This window comes from Rhinolophus sinicus, linkage group LG06, assembly GCF_036562045.2.
Source record: "Rhinolophus sinicus isolate RSC01 linkage group LG06, ASM3656204v1, whole genome shotgun sequence".
Taxonomy (NCBI): domain Eukaryota; kingdom Metazoa; phylum Chordata; class Mammalia; order Chiroptera; family Rhinolophidae; genus Rhinolophus; species Rhinolophus sinicus.
Genome location: NC_133756.1, coordinates 34,792,961 through 34,814,006, shown reverse-complemented (window position 1 = coordinate 34,814,006; position 21,046 = coordinate 34,792,961).

Here is a 21,046-nt window from a genome sequence, read left to right as displayed (position 1 = left end):
AGAAAAGAGTAGAGACACAAGACAAAAAGGAACCTGTGTACCTGAAGGAGAACACAGAGAAGAACCCTTCTGCAGAATGCTATTGGATTGCCACATGAAAGAAAAAAAAGTTTATTGTGTTAAACCACTGAATTTTGAACAATAGTCTATTCTGACCGATACATCATCCTTTTAGATTTTTATACAGGTAACACTGAGCTTTAATGAGCATCTGGCTCAACCTTGAAGGAAAGCAATCTAACAAAATGTTTAGTCTGAGGAGTGTTTGTGGCAGGGAGAGAGGACTGTCTTTTTTTTTTTTCCCCTGGGCATCTTGCATCTCTCTCCTTTGTTTATGCTGTGACACTACTGTCAAATACCCCATCCTGTCACCTTACACACAGGTTGACCTAGCTTTGCCAGCGCTCTGGCTGCCATTTCTAGCACCTCTCCACAGAACTCCACTTCTGTTCCTCCTTATCCAAGTCCTTTCACAGTTTTCCTAATACTCTGTTATCTAAATCTCCTCTCCAGTAAATGCAGCTTAGCTGTTGTTCACTCATTTTTTCATTTATTTTTATAGCCTTATTTATAAAATATTTGAGATTTTTTAATCCGTCATATTATTAAGTTTTTGTTCCATTCAAAACTGAAAGCTGTTTAAGAAAAGAAACCTCTCGGTTGATTGATCTATGTCTCCTTGCAGTTTTATCAGTTTGGGCTTCTGTATTTTGAAGCTCAGTTATTAGGTGCACCAGGGTTTAAGAATGCTATGTCCTCTTGATAGATTAACCCCCTTTATCATTATGAAACGACATTCATTATTCCTGGTAATATTCTCTGTGCTGAAACTTACTTTGCCTCCCTGCTTCACCGCCTGGAAACTATTTAAAGGCAGTAAGCTGGGGCAATTGAAGGACTCACCTCATTTGTTTCCCATCTCTCGGAAATTACTGTCCTTTGTTGCCTGTTTCCCAATTTCTTAAAAATTATTGCTTCATATATTTTAGCCAGTTTTTGTCTGTTTCAGCCAGGAGAGTAAGCCTGGTTTCTGTTGTCCCAATTTTGTCCTGAAAGGAAAGTCACTAAGTGTGTTCATACATCATCTTGTTTTAGCCTCATAGCAATCCTATGAAACAAATCTTATTATCCTTTTTTTATGGTCGAAAAGACAGTCTCAGAGAGGTTACATAATTGGTCTCAAGTTATACTTGTACAATTAGCAAAACCAATTGAAATACATGGGCTAGATAAAGATTTGGGTGATAGGTACATACATTTTCAGAAACTAAAATTAGGCACACGCCACAAGATTCATCTTATTTACATACTAAATCTCACAAAGATTTAAAAAATAAAAATGCATTTACATATATGTATATATGTGTATATATATATATATACGTATATAAATGCATTTTGTATGTGTATATATGTATATATATGTGTGTATATATATGATTTTGCCATACATGATAATATTAGCAGTATATGAAATGAGGTTGTCTCAGAAAATCTAGGCTATAAGTTCAAAATATTTGATGTGAGAGATGATGAAATATTAGAGCAAATGGATAAAACTCAATAACACTTATTTTAGGTAGGAATTGGACTTGACATATTTTAAAAATATCCTCCAAGCCAGTAATCCTGAAACAAATGTTCTTCTTATTCATGGAAGAGCTTGAAAGAAACAAAGTGCGTGTGTGTCTGTCTGCGTGTGTGTGTGTGTGTGTGCGTGTGTGTGTATGTGTGTGTGTGTCTTATCTTTTGCTTGTTGGAATGAAATGGAAGTAAATCATCAGGAATGGCTTGGGAGCGGACAGCTAAAACAGATGATTCAATCTATGTCACAAATAGTGTCCTAAGGCACAAATGCCTCAGTTCAGCAATGTTCTCCATTGGGCTGGGTGGGAACAATAGGAAATCCCAGTTCAAAGGTGCCTTCTTCTTTTAAAATACCTACCGTGGTTCCTGGCCGATCAGATGCCCTTTAGCAAATGTGTGTTCCCTTCCTTTCTCTTCAATCAGAATAGATCAGACCAAACACTGTCTCTGTCACAAAGGAAGCAGCAACTCAAGGACACCCAGGCAAGTCTGGATAAGGAGGCTTAATTTGTTTTTATCTTGGAGCTCCTTCCATTGACACTAATTAATCTCTCCCTCCAACTAGGAGGGTTAGCAAACCTCTTCTAAAATAGCAGCAATATAACGCTCCCTAAATGGGATTCTAACTAATGTGTAATAATTACTCTTATCATAACAGCATCTCTTTACCACATTCAGAAGAGAACCTCGCCTGTCTGCCATAAGTGGTGTTATTAGAGAGAGGAGAGGGTTTTTCCTGTCCATTCATGCTCCAGCTGCCATTGAGCTGCATTCTGTGGGGACAATGATCCTTGCCTTTCATAGAATGCAGATGGAAATGCAGACCTGCAACTTTCAGAGCAATTCTGCTGTCTGTTGCAGAATCTTAGCAGCCGATTTCTTTGGAAATACATAATATTCTAAGCTGTAAGAAAACTTTCTTTAAAACAAAACAAACAAACGAAAAAAAACTGCTTACAATGAGTCCACTGTAGCCCAGGAAAAGAGGTTAGATGTGAGGAGTTGCCACAGCAGATCTGGCCTTTAGATAAAATACCTTTTTCATTTGTTAAAACACAGAGAATTTATAGTCATACTGCATGAACTAAAACTTAGTTGCACAAATATCTGATTGGAGAACTCATATTTCCCTTGGACACACTACAGGAAATCATCAGCCTTGACCCAGACCCTCTGCATCTTGCTGAAGTAGAAAAAGCATGGGGTTTAGCATCAGATAGACTTGGGTTTGAATCTTAACCTGTCATGTGGGAACATAGCTTTGAAGGCTGTCCAATAGAACTTTCTGCCATCATAAAAATATTCTACATCTGTGCTGTCAATTAGACTAGCCACTAGCTAGTCTTTTCTCACATGCATGTAGCCTTTTTTTAAGGAGGGCGCAGCTCACAGTGGCCCATGCGGGGATCGAACTGGCAACCTTGGTGTTATTAGCACTACGCTCTAACCAACTGAGCTAACCGACCACCCCTACATGTAGCTTTTGAGCACTTGAAATTTTGGCCAGTGAAACTGAATTTATATATATAGCCACATGGGGTAAGTGGCTATTCTATTGGACAGTACATCTCTACGATAAGAACAAGGTGTTGACTCTTCCGCCTCCTACCTTTAAGAAAGAGTTGCACCTCTGAACACTAAGTTGTCCTCTTTGGGTTTTGGAGACAGCAGACACTGCACTTAAGAGCACTGCTCCCACCCATTTATCAGGTGACTCAGAAGGCTGCCAATATCACAGGGAACCCAGAGCAAGAGAGGAATTTGCAGCAAATTGAAGCTGTGGACCTACCTCTCCTCCCATTCAGGCTGTAAACGAAAGAGGAGTGGCAGATGAGAATGCTAGGTGGAGAAACAGGGAAGCCCCAATAGATTAGCTACATAGTCTCCTAGAGCTTTGAGTAAGGCCATGCATTAGGCAGCAGAGAACTTTCTGTTTGAAAATCAACACCTGACATTCTGCTAGACCCTAGGAGGGACTGAGAATTGACATCAAGAACAATGTGAGTAGAGCTGCCCATCAGATCTTGGATATTGTTTCATCCACTGTGTTATAAATGCCAGCAGGCACAATGCTATCCATTATTCTATGGAAATGATACATTGGGGATTTGGTTCAAGTAATTCAGGAACGTACAAATAAATTGCATAAACAGACTCCCAAGTTACCTATCCCTACTGCACCAATGCCTCTCCTAAAACTCAAACCTATAGCTCATAGAGAAGGTCCCCTACAACCAATTGTCAAAGGAGGAAAGAAATTGGGCTTAGTCCAGATAGGTTGGCATAATATATTGGTGCTGACTGAAAACAGACAGCTGTCATTATAATTTCACTCGAGAATATTTCTAAAAGACAGTGATGAAGGGAAATCTTCTCAGTGGACAGAGTTGCTAGCAGAACACTTGGTCATCCAGTTCTAATGGAGCAAGATGTAGCTTGAGGTACTTACACTCTTGGTAAGTGATGCATGACTTGCCTAATTGTTAAGGGACCTAAAGTAATAACACTGGAAGTTCTAGGAGGACTAGTTCTGGGGAAGAGGGATGTAAACAAATCTATAGGAATGGGCATAAAGTGTGCACATGTTCGTGCCTCACTTAAGAGGAAACTCTCAACAATTAAGGAGACAAAATGACTGTTTCGGTAGATGTCAGTGTGTCCCTTTCCTTAGCAACCTAAAGGTTGATGAAATGGGCCAGTCAACAGAATGGCCACTTCATAAGAATGAAGACACACTGGACTGGTCTCAGAGAATGGACTTTCTCTCACTGAGACATGTAACAACTGTTATAGAATATCAGCTATAGATGTCATAGAATATCTGATCTCACAGGAGAGGAGACCAAACCTGAGTGATTAATATGGTACCATCCCCTAAGGCAACCTCAAGTTTAGGGATAGTTCAATTACAATGGGCCACATCCACCATGAAAAGAGTAGTGATTTGGTCTCACTGGAATAAAAATCTACTTACGATGTTAGTTTGCCTTCTCTTGCACTTTCCTCTATACCATCATCCTTTGGTTCACAGAATGTCTGATCTATTAGCATTGTGCTCCGTATAACAGTCCCTTGAAGCAAGATCCTTATTTATGCCAAAGGAAGTGCTACAATGGATGCACATCTACAGGAACTGCTGTTCCTCCTATGTATACCCTCAACAAGAGAAGCTGTATAAAGCCTTGTTAAAGGTTCAGCTGAGGCACCAGCTCAGGATTGGTTGCTGTCCTCTAGGATGCAAAGTATGTGTTGATAAATACCAGATATATGGTGATGCTTTGTCCTAAATAGCAAGAATACATGGGTCATGTCTGGGGAACAAAAGGTCAAAACAGAACTGAGTTCTCCCACCATAATTTCTAAAACTCACAGAATTTGCACTTTCCAATCTTAGGTTAGATATTGTGGTTTCTGGGAATCAGATAGGTAGAGGAGAATGCTTCCATGATGACACAGAAAGATCCCTAACTGAATCTGAAGCTATGACCTACCTGTTCACTTGAAGCTTCTTATACCAGAAACCAACAGGCAAAGAAAGATGTTAAATGCCTTGTCAGGGATAATCAAGCCTAACTATCATGGGAAAGAACAAAGAATTGCTACTACACAAAGGGGATAAAAAGGGATGTGTCATGAATCGAGGAATTCTCTGAGGTTTTATCCCCAGTAAAGGATCAATTGCATCAACCACAGCCTTACAAGGGCAAGGAAACTATGGGTGTATACCTTCAGAGATGGGGATCCATGTCTTTCCTGCAGGCAAACCACTGAAGGTGAGGGAATTCTGGACTAGATGGTAAAGAAAGGAGATGATAGATATCTACTATAGCCTTGAGATCAGTTGTAGCTGACAGCATGCTGTACACACACACACACACACACACACACACACACACACAATGGTCTCATTGTAGTATGGGATATGGTACCCAGATGTAGTGAGAGCACATGAGTTGTGCAAGAGCCAGACTGTATCATATAGCACTTATGTTATGATGGCTTCATATTCTCTTGATCTCACATGTTTTCTGTCATTGTTACACTTGTTTCAGCACGAACAGTCACTGTATGGACAAACTGGTTGGACTCTGACTGATTTCATGGGGACACAACCTAACAGCATTTTCCACATGCCCATACTATGCACATCTTATCTCCTGCTCCAGCTGATGTTGAGAGATGCGATGATGTGAGACCTGCTAGGTACCACATATGCACAACCCAGAAGTATAAAAGAATGAATGCCCTAAGGAGCAAACATTTGACCAATGAGAAATAGGGGCTAATGAATAAATTCTCCTTCCTTCCTCCTTGGGAAGGACTGACTTGAAAAGCAATTGTTTTTATGGTCTTTCAGAAGAAAGTCCAATGAGACCAGGTAAGAGTTTCACTTGATACCACATATGGCCAGCTTGATAATGTACCTTTTTATTGTCTTTTCCCCCACTTTCCCCATCTTGCTCTCCTTCTTTCTCATCTATACTATGTAGGGTTAGGAGAACCCAGGCCAGGGGAGAATAAAATTACTAAGATTTCCCTGGAAAAAAAAAATCCAGGTGTATAAAAAGAGGGGGCTATGTTTGAACATCCTATGAAGAACAGAGTTAGTATACATCTTTTCTCCACTTCAGGAAGTCAGCCTCTAACTCTTGCTTGCTGGTTGGCTGTCAATTCCAACGCATCCATTCTTTAGACCTGACGTAAGTCTTTCAGACAGTGGTGCCAGTAGTGGACACATAAAGGTACCCAGAAGAGGGTAGGGCCATAAAGACAAAGAAGCTAATACTGACTAAGCATTGTGCTCTACACCACATACAATCCACATATCATGTCTTCTAATCTTCACAGGTCGGTAGCACTATTATCTCTATTTTACAGAGGAAGGAATGGGAGTGCAGATCAACACCGCCCAATTACCACGTGGCTTGGAATCTAACTCATATTTGTATCACTAACGCAGTTTCTCCAAACTGGACTCTTTTATTGAGAACCAGAATTACGTTTAGATATTATTATTTTGTGAGCTCATTCGACTCACAGAAAAGGAAGATTGGTATTTGGGGAGAAAATAACCTCAAACCATCTGGGCAAGAACACAAGTTAAATGCAGTCATACGTAGAAGAAAAAAATTAAAAAGAGAGAAATTCAGAATCTTCAACTGCATTTGCCCAGCCCAGTGGCTAAATAGTAGGACACAGAACACATATGTATCTAAAAAATTTTAGGTGTCTTACTAATTTTTTATCAATATGACCAATACATTTTGGCTATCAAGCATTGCGTTTGTTGGGTTTTGCAGCATGGTGTAGGTCAGATCACAACTCTCTGTAAACCAGAAAGGATTATATCACAGATTTAAGCAGGTGTCAAGTAAAGAAGTGTTTACTGGAACACTTGAGAACATTGTTTCCTGCTATATAAGAAGGAGTAGTTAGGATAGTAAACATTTCTATCAAACAGCAACAGTGTCGCAGGAAGATCAAGGGAATACTGAAAAGCAAATTAAAATGTGAGACTGTATTATTTTCTGTAGTTCAGACTGATCAGTAATGACAGTTAACTAGTTTACTGTTGTTGGTCTTTTAATCCTTTCAAGTAGTGCCACTAAAAATACCACCCACATGCAAAGTGTGAGAACTGATCTTCTAAGAAACCTATTTACTTGACCAGACTTGCCATCCCACCTAAGCTGAGAAACAAATGGGAAATCCTGCTTGTTAAAGCAATTGATTGCGTTAAAAAAAAAAAAAAAAAAGCACTTTCCCCCCTAATACAACCAAAATGAACGTAAGACTAGCGACATAGAGATCCATATTTATGAAGCTTCTGGTCAGATTCAACAGCATTCCTTTGAGACAGATAAGGACTCACCTGGACCCAACTGGCTTAGTGACCCTGAAGGGGAGAAGACATCATTCACCAAGAATGTATTTGGGACATAAAAGAGCTGAAAATTAAATTCCCTGAGCCTTGGGCAGTGATCACAACATGCATTAGAGAGGCCTGAGAAAGAAGAAAACCAGGATTTTGCTTTGACCTCGCTCTTCCCCCTCCATTTTGCCTGACATGAAGGAAGCATGCAAAGAGGAGAACATTTCTTCCATTAATGGCAGGCCCACATCTGCTGAAGAGCAGAGGTAAAAGTAGCCTCCCAAAGTAGCAGAGTGGCTTTGAACCAAGTCATGACCACTGCTTAGGCAGACAGGAAGCCATTACTGACCCTATGGGTTGGCTACAGCTCTTTCAAGAGAGTCAGCTACAGTTTCCTTTGCAAGGTTGTACCACACAAGGATATGTTTCACCAGCTAAAATCCCTTATTTCACATTGTTGTTCTATTATCAAGGTTTGATGACAACAACTAAATGTGCAAAACTGGCTTCCCCATTTGGCTCCTGATGCTGTCCCAGAAATAACAACCAATATCTGAAGACAGCCCATGGTGAGATGGACATGAATTTAAGGGTCACAGGGCCCTGGATGAAAATCTTAACTCCACCATGGACTGTTCGGGTAACAGCTCTCTGAGCTTCAGACTGAACCTAGTTAAATGGGGAAAATGCTATCTGCCTTACAAGAGTAGTTACGAGAATGACATTATGTAAAAGGTCCAGCTCATAGAGGGTGCTCAATAAATGTTAATTCTCTTGCCCTGATTCAAGTTAAATTCAATGTCTCCTTCAATCCTCACAACTCTGTAAGGAATGTAGTCAAGTATTGTCCGCATGTAAGAGACTGGAAAAACTGAGACTGATAATATGCCTAAAGGCTCACAGTCCATAAATGACAGAATTAAGAGTCATCACCACATCTTTTTAAAACTACTACTGTCTTTGCTCCTTTGCTCTGAGACATCAAATTTTGATTCGTTTATTCACTCATTCAACAACATTTATTCAGTAACAAATATATGCTAGAGTTTACAAATAAAAGATTGAAAAAATAGAAAAATGTCTTTCCTCAAAGAATTTATATTCTAATGGAGAACGATACTGACTAAATATGAAACATGTACAATGGTGACAATGCTAAAAGGAAAATAAAGTGAAGTAGAGGACTGGGGTGCTAAGTGTGTGTATGTTTGTGCTAATTTTAAGAAGCTGGTATGGAAAGTGGTCTGATAAGCAGACCCTTGAGTAGAGCTGAAGGGGTGAGGAGGGAGCCGTGCAGGTATCTGAAGGTAGAATGATACCAGGCAGAGGGAACCACCAAGTACAAGGGCCGTGAGGGAGGAGCATGCTGCTTTTGGCAAAGGGATGCCAGAGATAGTGTGGCAGGAATGGAGTGAGGAGCTAAGGGAGAGGAGTGGTAGGATATGAAATGGAAGAAGCATGGGGAAGCAAATGTATTCAGGGATTCACAAGTGATGGTTAATTCTCTGAATTTTACTCTGAGACAGGAAGCCAGTGGATGTGTTAAGCAGAGAGGTAGCAACATCATCCTAAGGTTTTGCAAAGATCATTCTAGCTGCTGTGTGAAGAGCCTGTACTTGGGGACAAGGGGAAAACATGAGACCATTCACTAATTCAGGGCAGAGAAGATGGCCTGCCTAGGATGGTAGTGGTGCAGGTGATGAGGAGTGGGCGGGTTCGGAGTATATTTTAAAATAGGTTCAAATGAATTTGTTTATGGATGAATTTGAGTGTGAGAGACAGAGGGAGAAAGGTCAAGATAACATCCAGGTTTTTTGTGTTTTTTTAAACACCATAGAAAACCATTAGTGATTGCTAAAGTATCAGCCTTTATGAGTAATCCTGAATTGGTCATTTTACCTCTCTAACTTTAGTTTCTTCATGAGCAAACATTGTGAGAGGTCCAGAGACACTTCAGCATCCCTTCCCTTCAACATCCCTTCACTCCAGCATCCTTTCATGCCAGCAAAGTTAACTTGAGGATGGTGTTTCCTCTTCCCAATTCCAAGAGTTCCACTTTCCCTTCCTCTCCACACATTATTCTATTTCTGTCCTGTTTTCTTCTTCCTGGCTTCCCTTTTCCCATTCTACCTGCCTCTCCCTGAGTCAAGGAATGCTAAGGAGACATAGTCACAACTTGAAAGAGAAGCATTCCTCTTCCTCTGGATCATGCTGGCTGGGCATTCCCAATCCATCAAAGGCTAAGTCTTGAACATCTGCAATGAATTAGGGATCTTAGGAAGTGAGCCCATGTCCTCAGCAAACAGTAGTCTCTGCTTACATTAATATCTTGATACTTGTGGATCCCTCCAAAAGAAACTAAAGGAAACAGAGTGCTGAATCTTAAATCTGATAAGCCTGAGTCTAGCTACGAGTGTCATTTTCCAAAGTTTTGCCTATTGCCTCCCTCATACCTATTCCTAGAACTCCTAAAGTGCACTCATTCAACTGATTTGAAAGCTGGACAAATAGAAACTCTACCTGACAAATAGGGATTCCTCGTGTCTCCTTAGCACGGCATAGCTTATACAGCCCTGTCTTAGTCACTACAACATTTAATCCTTCGGACAGCCAAAGGGAAAGGAATACAGAACAGGAGATTGTCCCCATTTTACTGGTAAGGAAATTGAAATTCAAATGATTAGTATTTGTCCAAGGAAATAACTGTAAGATGCACGATCTACACTAGAAAGGGGATCTTCTGGTGTCTAAATAATGCTATTTCATGATAATAGCTGCCATTTATCCAGAGCACTGTACTAGGGTCTGAAAATTAAGTCTGCAAACTCATCCTAGAGAAAGTGCTACATACCTCCTTGCTGAATATCACTATGGTCACCTTCCAAGTACTCCCCTTGGGAAGCTATGCACTGATGCCGGCACCTAGTCCACCCTTCAAAGCAATTTTGGAGCTCTTTTTCTGGAATGGCCATCAGAGCTATCATTGTATTACCCTTGATGTCCTGAATGTCACCAAAATATCTTCCCTTTCAATATTTCCTTTATCTTCTGGTAAAGAAAGAAGTCACTGGGGGCCAGATCAGGTGAGTAGGAAGGGTGTTCCAATACCCTTATTTGTCTACTGGCTAAAAACTCCATCACAGACAGTGCTGTGTGAGCTGGTGCATTTGTTGTGATGCAGGAGCATCACGTATACCTAGTATTCTTTGAATAGTTTATGTAAATTATCTCATTTGATGTTTACAAATGCCTGTGAAGTGTATGCCTTGCCCCTATTTTGGAGGAAACTAACACTCAGAAATGTTAAATAATTCAATGGTACCTCAATAAAGCTGAAATTCAAAAAATAATAAAGTTCCTATATTGACTTTTTAAAAAGCTTGAACAAACTATCCATTGACACTGGTAAGGGATTTAGCCAAGATCAACCTTGACCCAATGGGTGTTGTTGACTATTATATAAAGAAGTTTGGGGGTTACAAATGGATTCCAAAACAGTTGACTACTCCATTCCTATAACACTTCCTTTCCTAGGGTTTTGGGTTTTTTTCCTATTGTCATCACTTATGAGTTTCCTCCTACCTCAAGGCAATGGCTTTTTGGTTTCCTATGCTAGTTTCTTTTCCTCTACAATCATCTTAATGTTGGAGCCACAAAGGACAAATCCTGGGCTCTTTTTTCTTCCTTCTCTCCCTATATATTAATAATTTTATCCATCCCCTTGGATTCAAATACAGCAGGTCCTCAAAAGACATCATTTTATTCAACATGTTTCATTATAATGTTAATGAGGGGAAAAAATTGATTCACGACTGGGGCCTCTCCCTATGTGGATTTAGCACATTCTCCCCACGTATGTGGGGTTTTTATGGGTACTCCAGTTTCCTCCTTCATCCTAAAGATGTGCACGTGGGGTGAATTGGTGTGTCTACATTGTCCCATTCTGAGAGAGAGAGAGAGAGAGAGAGAGAGAGAGAGAGAGAGCAGCCCGTGATGGAAGGGTGACCTCTCTGGGGTTAGTTCCCACCTTGTGCCCTGAGCTGCCAAGAGAGGGTCAGGCCACCCTCAACTCTGAATTGGAATGACCAGGTTGCAAAGTCATTATCTGACTTTTTTTTTTAATTAATCTTTCTTAAATGTATATATAGCTCACATATTTCAATGTTTAATATTACAAGTGCCTTGGGTCTTTATAAGTTTGGTGATGTTTTTGTGAGCAGAAATATGCTATAGGAACTTAAGTCTTGTTTATACCGTGTTTCCCCGAAAATAAGACCTAACCAGAAAATAAGCCCTAGCATGATTTTTCAGGATGACATCCCCTGAACATAAGCCCTAATGCATCTTTTGGAGCAAACCTTAATATAAGGCCCGGTCTTATTTTCGGGGAAACACAGTATCAATTAGCCCATGGTAAATTGGTTTCCTTATATATTGTTTCACTTAAAGTCCCTGTTTCAAGGACCTTAAATGAGGACTTGATGTACAAAGTCATTTCTGAAGACTCAAACTTCTCTCTCCAACTTAGCAGTCTCCTCTGAGCTCCAGACTTTCTTCTATCTCCAAGTGACTTTTTGAAATATCTGCTTGCCAGTCTCACTGACATCTCAAACTTAGTATTTCCAAAGAAGAAACATGCAATTCCCTCATCACCCAACATCCACACTGATAATATCATAGTCTTACCTTTCTCCGAAAATGACAGACGTACCTGAACATTTGCTAAAGCAAAAAAAAAAAAAAAAAGATTATTTTTTTTCCTTTCTCTTATTCTTCACAATCTGTCAGCAAGTACTATTGGCTCTGCCTCCAAAATATACCTGAAACTCCTAGTCTTCTCTGCTCTAAGCCACCGTCCGTTTTCACCTGTGCCCCCTCATAGCAGCCCCACTGCACCCACTCTTGTCCCTCTCACATCGCTCCTCATTACAAAGATGTTTTTGAAAATGTAAACCAGTTTGTGTCACTCCCCTACTTCAAAGCCCTCAATGGCTTTCCATAAACTTAGAAAATCTGCAAATACCTTATTGGGATTACAAAGGCTTGTGTGATGTGGTTCTTGCCTTCCTTTCCCCTTCTTTCTTTGATTATACTCCAGTCATTCTGGCTTTCTAGAAGTTTTTAGAACTTTCCCGGCTCTTTTCCACCTCAGCACCCTTGCTGCCTGGAAAGCTCCTCTCTTGACTGTTCTTCGCCTGGCTGGCTTTTGGTCTCATCTTGAATACCTTCTGTTATAAGAGGCCTTCTCTAAATACCACTATCAGTCTCTGTCACCTCACTGTGCGTACTTTCTGCATCACACTTATCACAACCTGTAATTATCTCTATTTATGTATTTATTTCCTTTTTGACCCTATGTGAGGTCAGGGTTCTGTTTGTCTTGATGCAGTGTCTTCATACATAGTCACAGTGCACAGAGCTCAGTAAATGTTTACTGAGTGAATGGAAGAATGAATAAATCTCAATTTCAATTATGCAACTCCCATTTCCATCAATACGATGTCTTCCTTCTGTTTAGCCTCTGTTCTGTGCTGTGCAAACTCAGGGAGGCATCCCATGATGAAGTAATATAGAAATGAGTTGTACCCAGTACCTAACTTCTGTGAAATAAGAACAAAGAGGACAAACTATATTGACCCAAAATAGTCCAGGCCATTAGGCCAGGTGCCAGAAATTTTTGGCTTTTCCATTTCCTTAGGTACCTAACAGACTTGAATTTCTGAGAAGCCATCCAAAGTATGACTGTATATTAACAATCCATTTTACTTAGCCCTTAAACACATGTCATGCTCCATTTTAGTAGCAGCCAGACCTCTCATCATCATTTATAGGATTGGAGGTCATATTTGACCCTTTCATTTTTGTTATCAAAAGTAGGCAAATGTACAATCATAAAAACGATTTCTCTTATTAAGAACCTAGTGTATGACTTTCAGGTACTAGGTGTTCTGCATGTTATTTCTATTTAATCTTCACAACAAACCTATGAGTAAGATTTTATGCCCAACTCATAAATGGAGAATCTGAGGCCCAGAGAAATTACATTACTTACTTTTATGCCAGGCTTTTAGCTGATAAGAGGTAGAGCAGAGATTGAATTCAAGTTTTCTGATTCCAAAATGAGTATTTAAACAACATTGTATTGCCTTTCGAAAAAAATCACACCAGTGTACTTCCAATAATTTCTTAGATCATTAGGTATATCCTATTTTCTCATCAACGAATGAAATATTATAATATTTAACAAGTAATCTGTGTGAGCTCTCTGGCTCTCCACTATTCCTCTAGGGTGACATCCTGTCAGTGATCTGTCACAGGGAATAATCTTAATTTGCTCTCTCTGAGTAAACAACTGTCTCATTGACATTAGAGATTTTTCTTACCTAAAGTCTCCTCAAAGAGCAAGTGAATACACTTCAGTAATTATTTGTGGAGCACTAGGCTTTCATGAAGTTGCTGCTGGGGCCCTAGAAAGAAAAAAAAAGGGTATCATTCCATTGTTTGTTTGTTTTTCTATTTTGGGTTTTAAATTAAGATTTCATTTGAAGTTTGAAAACCACTGCCATTGAGAGAGAAAGAAGGAAGGGAGGGAAGGAAAGAGGGAGGGAGGAAAGAAAGGAAGGAGGGAGGTTGGAAAGAGTGAGTGAAAAGTCTTCTGTTTCTCAGAATGGCTTACACAATTAAGTCGTCCTAACACCCTATTTGACTGAAAGACAGGGAGAGATGGAAGACCAAGGGTAGAGTCTCCTTACCAAGGAAGTTGAAAATGGATTTGTTCCAGCCCCAGGAAGAAATGTTAAATTGAATGAGAGTAAAAACTCCTTCAGCTAGAATATCTACGATAAATGTAAGAGAGTAAGAGCTTTAAATAAAGTCAAATAATAAGTTATACTGTACAGACAGTCCTCCACTTTGGTAAAGAATTCCTGAAGAAAAAAAAAAAAAGAAAGAAAAAGAAAAAACAGCACCAAAGTTATACAGGTAGGTAAAAGTTTAACAAGAGATCAAGCAAAAAATCTGAGACATGCTCCATCCCCAGAAAGTTAAATTTATTATAAAATTCCTAATTACATTTTAGATGATATATCACCAGCATTTCACGTATATTCTTAGACTTAGTTCTTTAGTAATTTAACACAGAGGTGTCCACCTTAAGTCCAATGGATGACTTGAGACTTTAGATATATCTAATGATTTTTCATACTCCATTTTGTTACAGGAAGCATCCCTTTCAGAATAGATGTACTTTCCCTCTGCTAGACCTATTAATGCTTCTGTGGGTCCAGAAATAGTCCTAAGCCTACTGTTCCTACACATGGTCTCTCATGGATTTAAATTATATCCATATGCCACTGCCTCTTATAGCTTCATCACCAACCCTCATCTTTCACTCAAGTCCCCTTAATGTTATATCTAACTCCTTACCTAACATCTTCAATAAGATGTGTAGTAAGTATAAGTACCCTAAACTTGAACTATTTGTTTCAAGTTTAAATATGCTGTTCCCATTCCTGCAAGCTTGATTATCCCCCAACTTTTCATTTCAGCAAATGACTACACCACTCTCTGCTAAAAACAGCCAACTATTGGCATCATCCTTGCCTTCTCTCTCTTCTTCACACCTCACATCCAATGTTCTCTTTGCCTCCAAAATTTATAGCATTCGTCCACTTTTCTGAATCTCTTCTACCAGTCTAGGCCAAGCCACCATCATTTCTCCTGCAGATGAAATGCAGCAGCTCACAAGTGGGTCTCCCTACTGCTGTTCTCACCCACCCTCACACAATTTGCTCTCTAGATAGCAGTCAAAGTGAGTTTTTAAAAGATGTAAATCAGATCATGTTACTCCTCTGCTTACAACCTTCTGAAGGTTTCCAATTATACTGAAAATAAAATCCAAACTCCTTATTGCGGTCTAGGACAAAGCTTTCCAAACCAAGCCATTTACTCTGTTATTAAACCAATGCACTGAGTAAGGACCAGCATTTTAAAATAAAATAGAAAATATCAAAGTAAGCCACATAATGCAGGGAACTTGACTGTCCGGTTCACCACAGTTCCCCCCATACTTATAATAGCATCTCAATAAATATTAGTCAATGAAATGCTGACGATTTCAGTTTTATGTGTTTTTATAAAATAGGGATGTCTTATAATGAAATCCTTAAATAATTGTAGTAACACTGCTATGAAAAGCAAGATGATGCTGCTAAAAGTGAACAGTAACCGGCAAGCCCATGGGAGAGCCTGAATGGTTCATTTGTCAGCTGCTTGAGGAAAACCCAGAGTTAGTGTCCAAAAGGTGATTTCCTGGCATGCAAGTTAGGAAAATGCAGATTTTCAGTGGTCGACACTGAGCATTGAATAGTTAAGGATGTTGTCATAGTTTTTGTCTAGTTCCCTGTGGCTCCTGGCAACAAAAACCAGTGTTCATCCTGAATTCCCTTCAGATAGTGTAGAACCAGAAGTAAAATCTGCATCTAACGCCATCCATCTGAGTAAAGGAAGAGGGGCTCAGAAAGACAAATAAGTACTGCCAAGAGTGACAAGCTGGGGGCCGGGGCAGAGTGGAAACTGCCCTCAGGGAGCCAGGTTCAGAAGTAGACTTCAGAGCCTAAGAAAAAGAGGTCCTCATTTCCTCCACAGCCCGTCCCAGCATACTCCTCCAAGAGGTTATTAGGTAGGATTATTGCCTCGACCTTTATTTAATGTTTTCCAGGTGCCTGACCATCAAAGGACTTGTGTGCTAAAATGAAGAGTTTGGATTTTCTTCTAAGTGCTGTCAGGAACCTTTGAAGAATTTAAGCAGGGGAGTAACCAGTGGGGGTGTCTCTTAGAGATCCTCCTGGCTGCAGTATAGAGGGGAGTTGAGGGTCTGCAGGCTTGGAAGCAGGAAGCTCTGTGGCAGACACTCCTGGTGGGAAGCAATGGGAGTCTAAACAAAGGCATGGGAGGGGTGTGGGAACCAGAGGTTGTGTAAGGGACAGACCCTGGTTGGAATCTGACTCCACCTATTATACTTACCAGTTACCACTTCCAGTCTGTGACCCCACACAGATTAGGCAAACCCAGGCCTCTTTGTCCTCTCTGTACAATAAAGCGGAAAATGGCACCTACTTCATAGATCACTGTGAGAATTAAAGGTGATAATGCATATAAACTCTTAGGGCCTAGCATATAGTAAGTGCTCAATAAATGTGAGTCATTGTTTTTCAGTCAGGCCTATGGGAGGCACTGAAGTGGATAGAGACAGACCCCATATCCAGACAAACAGAACACATGTTGGACTGTCATAAATGCTTTGAAAACACGGAGAAGTCACAGTGTATTCTTGCCACTGGGGAAGGCTTCATGGAGGTGAACCTGGAGCTATGAGTGAAAAATACATAGCATTTTGAATGACAGTGGTCTTAGATCGAAAACCGCAATTCAGTCGAATACAAACACCAAGTAAAACTCTAGTCTTGATTGGGGTGACCATGTGACTGAGGTGGGGGAGAGGTTTAGAATCAGGTCCCTGGTCACTCTTCATTGACAGTCGTTTCAGGTTTCTGGCTTCTGAAACAAGACTCAGATCTTAAAACTAGTAGGAGAGAGAGGTCGCAGTGATCGAGGCTCACAAAAGGTCGGGGGTTGAGGGCCCTCAGCCCAGGTTTTTGTCTGCAAACCCAGTTTCCGAGGTGCCTAAAAGTGTACAAATAGTGAAGCCAGGCCCAGCAGAGCCAATTCATTACCTCGCCTCAGCGCTGCATGCTGATTATTTGCTCTCCATATCACCTCTCCTCAGGGGGCTCAAAGGAATCAGCAAATCCCCGGCATCAGAGCTACGAGTCTCCAGCACAACCCATTCACACACCGCGGGGTGGCTGGGGATTAATTGGAGGGGGAATGTTGTGAATTCCAGAGTTCTTTCTCTTTGCCTCACAGCCGGTGGCCGGGGATATTGCTACATGAAAGCTTCCCTGTCAGTATCAATCATCATTTCCCCGGCTGCTACATTCCAGAGAATGAATTGGCCTCATTTGGTAACTCTACTGGAGTGAGGGGGCGAAGGTGGGGGTCATTCCTGAAGGGTCCACATTTGTGGGCTCTATTTCTTGCTCCATAGTGGTTTCCAAAGACAAACAGAAACCCGGGGGGTGGGGGTTAGGGGGCGGGAGGGAGCTTTCCTTTTCCGGGTTCCCTAATTTAGTGATGTTTGGGACAAGAGGATCTGGAGGAAGGGTGGGACCTGGGTTAGGGCCTGGGCAGGAAATTAGCTAGGGCAAAGCCTTGGCAGAGAGGGAGAGGCAGCCCAATAGCCCCACAGGATTTCTTTTTCTGCTTTGATGCCAGGACAACTTTCCCTTCCTGTCTCCAGGCTTCTCGGCAGGAGGCCTGTGGGATCTTCCCCACCTCAGTGCTAAATGGGAACCAGGGCCTGGAAGCCAAGTAAGACCAAACTCCCTGTCCTTCAAGGCATGGGGGTGTGCTCCAGCACGGCAGATAAAGAGAAATGCAAAGGGCAAACACTTTCCTGAGGAAGCAATTGCTGGGAGTCCTGAGAAATGACAAGAAGGAGCCTCTTCCTGGGATTTCATCACTGAAGTCTGCAGACTCAAACCTCTCACTACTTCTTACCTTTTTAAATGTGAAACTTCCAGACTGCCTTCCCCTCCCCCTCCTGTCTGAGCACTTCTCTCTGATTGCCCTAGACCTCCCTTCTGCCTTTTTGCAGAATTTTCTGAAACTCCCACCAAGTCTAGAGCTCAGAGACTGCACCTTGGGGAATCTATGAGTCAGGGCCTCTGCTGGCAGGGAGAGGTGAGGTGCTGAACCTGACATTCCTGAGGGACTGATACCCTCAGCTAGCGCAGCTCAGTAACTCTGAGGCCTGTGACCTGGGGCAAGCTGCTCAACTCTGTCTCACTTTGGGCGTCCATAAGATGGATGATGTTAATAACTGCTTTGCCTCCCTCATAGGATTTTGTAGAGATTAATGGAAGAAGAGATTAAAAAGTGCTATTGACTCTGAGAAGGACTATACCTGTCAAAAATAATTTCTTGTGATTAACTAGGCCCAAATTCATAATCAGAGTCTAGCAGGTATTGTTTACAGGGGTCCTCTCACGCACACTTCAGTACAGGGAAAAGCCAGGTTGGGGTGCCAAGCCTCCTGCCCTGAGCCAACCCTTATAAAGGAGTTCTTAGAATGGTATTTTGACCAATGGGCTGAGACCTGCCCCATCTAATCAGAGCTGCACAGCTATAGCCTCATTTGCATCTTTACTAACCGATCAGAGCTACTCCATAAGGACCAGTCATTATGTGTGATTCTGACCAATCAGAACAGTGCTATGAGGACCAATCAAACTGTGTAAATTTGGATTCATCACTTGCATAAAAATGGACCAATCAGGGACCAGGGCAGGCACTTTCTCTATATAAGTAGGCCTTCCCTTTGTCTCAGAGAATACATTTTTGGTTTTTCTCTAGAGGCTGCATTTCACTGATTTACAAACTGTTTACCTAAATAAATTTTCTTTTACCCCCAGTTTGGGGACTTCTGTTGGCATTGGATTGGTGGCAGCAACCTTTTGTTGACAGCACATTGTGATTTGTAAAGTACTCAACATAAGGTATTATGATTAAGTTCTCTCATTGGCCACAGTATTGGGAGTGTTCATGATCTTTATAAAAACCTCATTCTGAATTTACCTGCTGCTATCCAGGAGAGTTCTGGTGAAGTGTGCCCTGGGAGGCACAGAGATAAAAAAAATTAACACAACATACACAAGGAAATAAAAAAAAACCAAAAAGCAGGATTGCTAATATTTTTAAAAATAAAAACAGTAATATCCTTGCAGCATTTCACTTTACAGATGCCCAGAAGGTGACACTACCTAGTGTGGGCATCATTCTAGGCCAATTGCCTGTTTCCTGGGGCTTCTTCGTCATGCCAACAGGCAAGCATTGGCCTAAAAAGCAGAAGACTGTAATATTAAGCAAAGTCATTTCTTCTCTCCCGGCTTCAGTTTCCCCATCTCTAAAATATATGAGTAGGACTGGATTTCTTCAAGTTCTTCCCAATACTTTTGTTTTATGATCCCTTGGACACTGAGGTTAGGCATCCTAAGTTAACAGGAGTTGGGGCTCCAAGGTCATTTCACACTTAATAGAATATCAAAGAATTTTACTAATCCTCATCCTGAGATAAAGGACTAACTGAGATAAAGGACTAAGTGAGCAAACAATTGAAAATCATGCCAGCTACTTAAGAACACATAATTCCATTTAATAATAATGAGAATTTTTTTTAACATTTGGAAATTAATATGGGGAGAAGCATGACATCATATCTTAGAACACCTAGTGCAATTGGCACAGGATCTCCACGGCAATTAGCAGTTTCCCCATCCCCAAATCCTTTAATACTAAAAGTCCCTGCTTTACTCACTTAGTAACTCCGCTCTAAAAACTGACACCTGAAAACCACAACCTTGGTGTTGCAAGAATCCATACTTACACAAAGTCAGCATTCCATTTTACCATTGCTTCTCACCAAATTTGAATTCTCATCTAGAGTTTCCCACCCAGGGTCTTTATCTTCCAACTGCACATGTCTGCCTAGAGACGCTTTCTTTTTTTCCTTCCCAGCTGCTGTCAGCTGGCTTGTCTGTCCTCAGTGGGAGCCTTCAGGTTCAAGGCTCTGCCAGGAGTTCATCTACAGCCTTGACTATTATTCTGATGGATCATTTTAATTCTCCCCACTTTGATCATGTCAGTTTCCACAACAAACAAAGCTCACCAGAAGCATTCCTGGGCTCACAAAGGCAAACACAGTTGGCTTTGCATCACACGCCAGAGGCCAGAATTCTTCTTCGGCTTTCACTTCAAGGCTATTTTAACCCTTGGTTGCATAAGTTTCCCAGCTAACACTTTTTACCTTCGTTCCCTGCAACCATAGGCATGTTAGCCTCTTCCAGAGACATGCAATGATTTCCAGCCTTTAATTAAGTCAGGATCCAAGTAGCAGATGCAGTTCACACACTCTAGAGCCAAGCCCTAGCTAAGAAGTTTCTTTTGCTCCAAATGCTCTGCAGTTCACAAACAGTAACTTCAGCTAATAAAAATAGCTCTAGTTAGTGCCAGGAGCCATTTTAAACGATTTAAGGTGTTACCTCATTTAATATTGGCAAAATATTAAGATGAAATTGGGATTATGTCTACTTCATAAGTAAAGAAACTGAGGAGCTAGAAGCAAAGCAAATGCCCAAGGTTACACAGCTAGCCTGGAATGACAAAGGGGTTTTAACCTGGATTTGTCTGGCTTCAGGGGCAGGCCCTAACGCTAAAGTGTCATGTATTAGACATTAGCACTCATTATGCTGTAGTAGGAAGAGCTCTTGAGTGAGAGTAAGGAGGCCAGAGTTTGTCTCCAACTGTGGCCACCTGAAGCAAGTCAGTTTTCTCTATGCCTTGACTTCCCTATTAAATTTGAAACTTAATTCACTAGCACCCATGGATTATTTCTGACCTTCAGAGAAAGTACAATAGGATGAGACCTTGGCAATAAACAATCACCGTTATCAATTTCTATGAACAGCA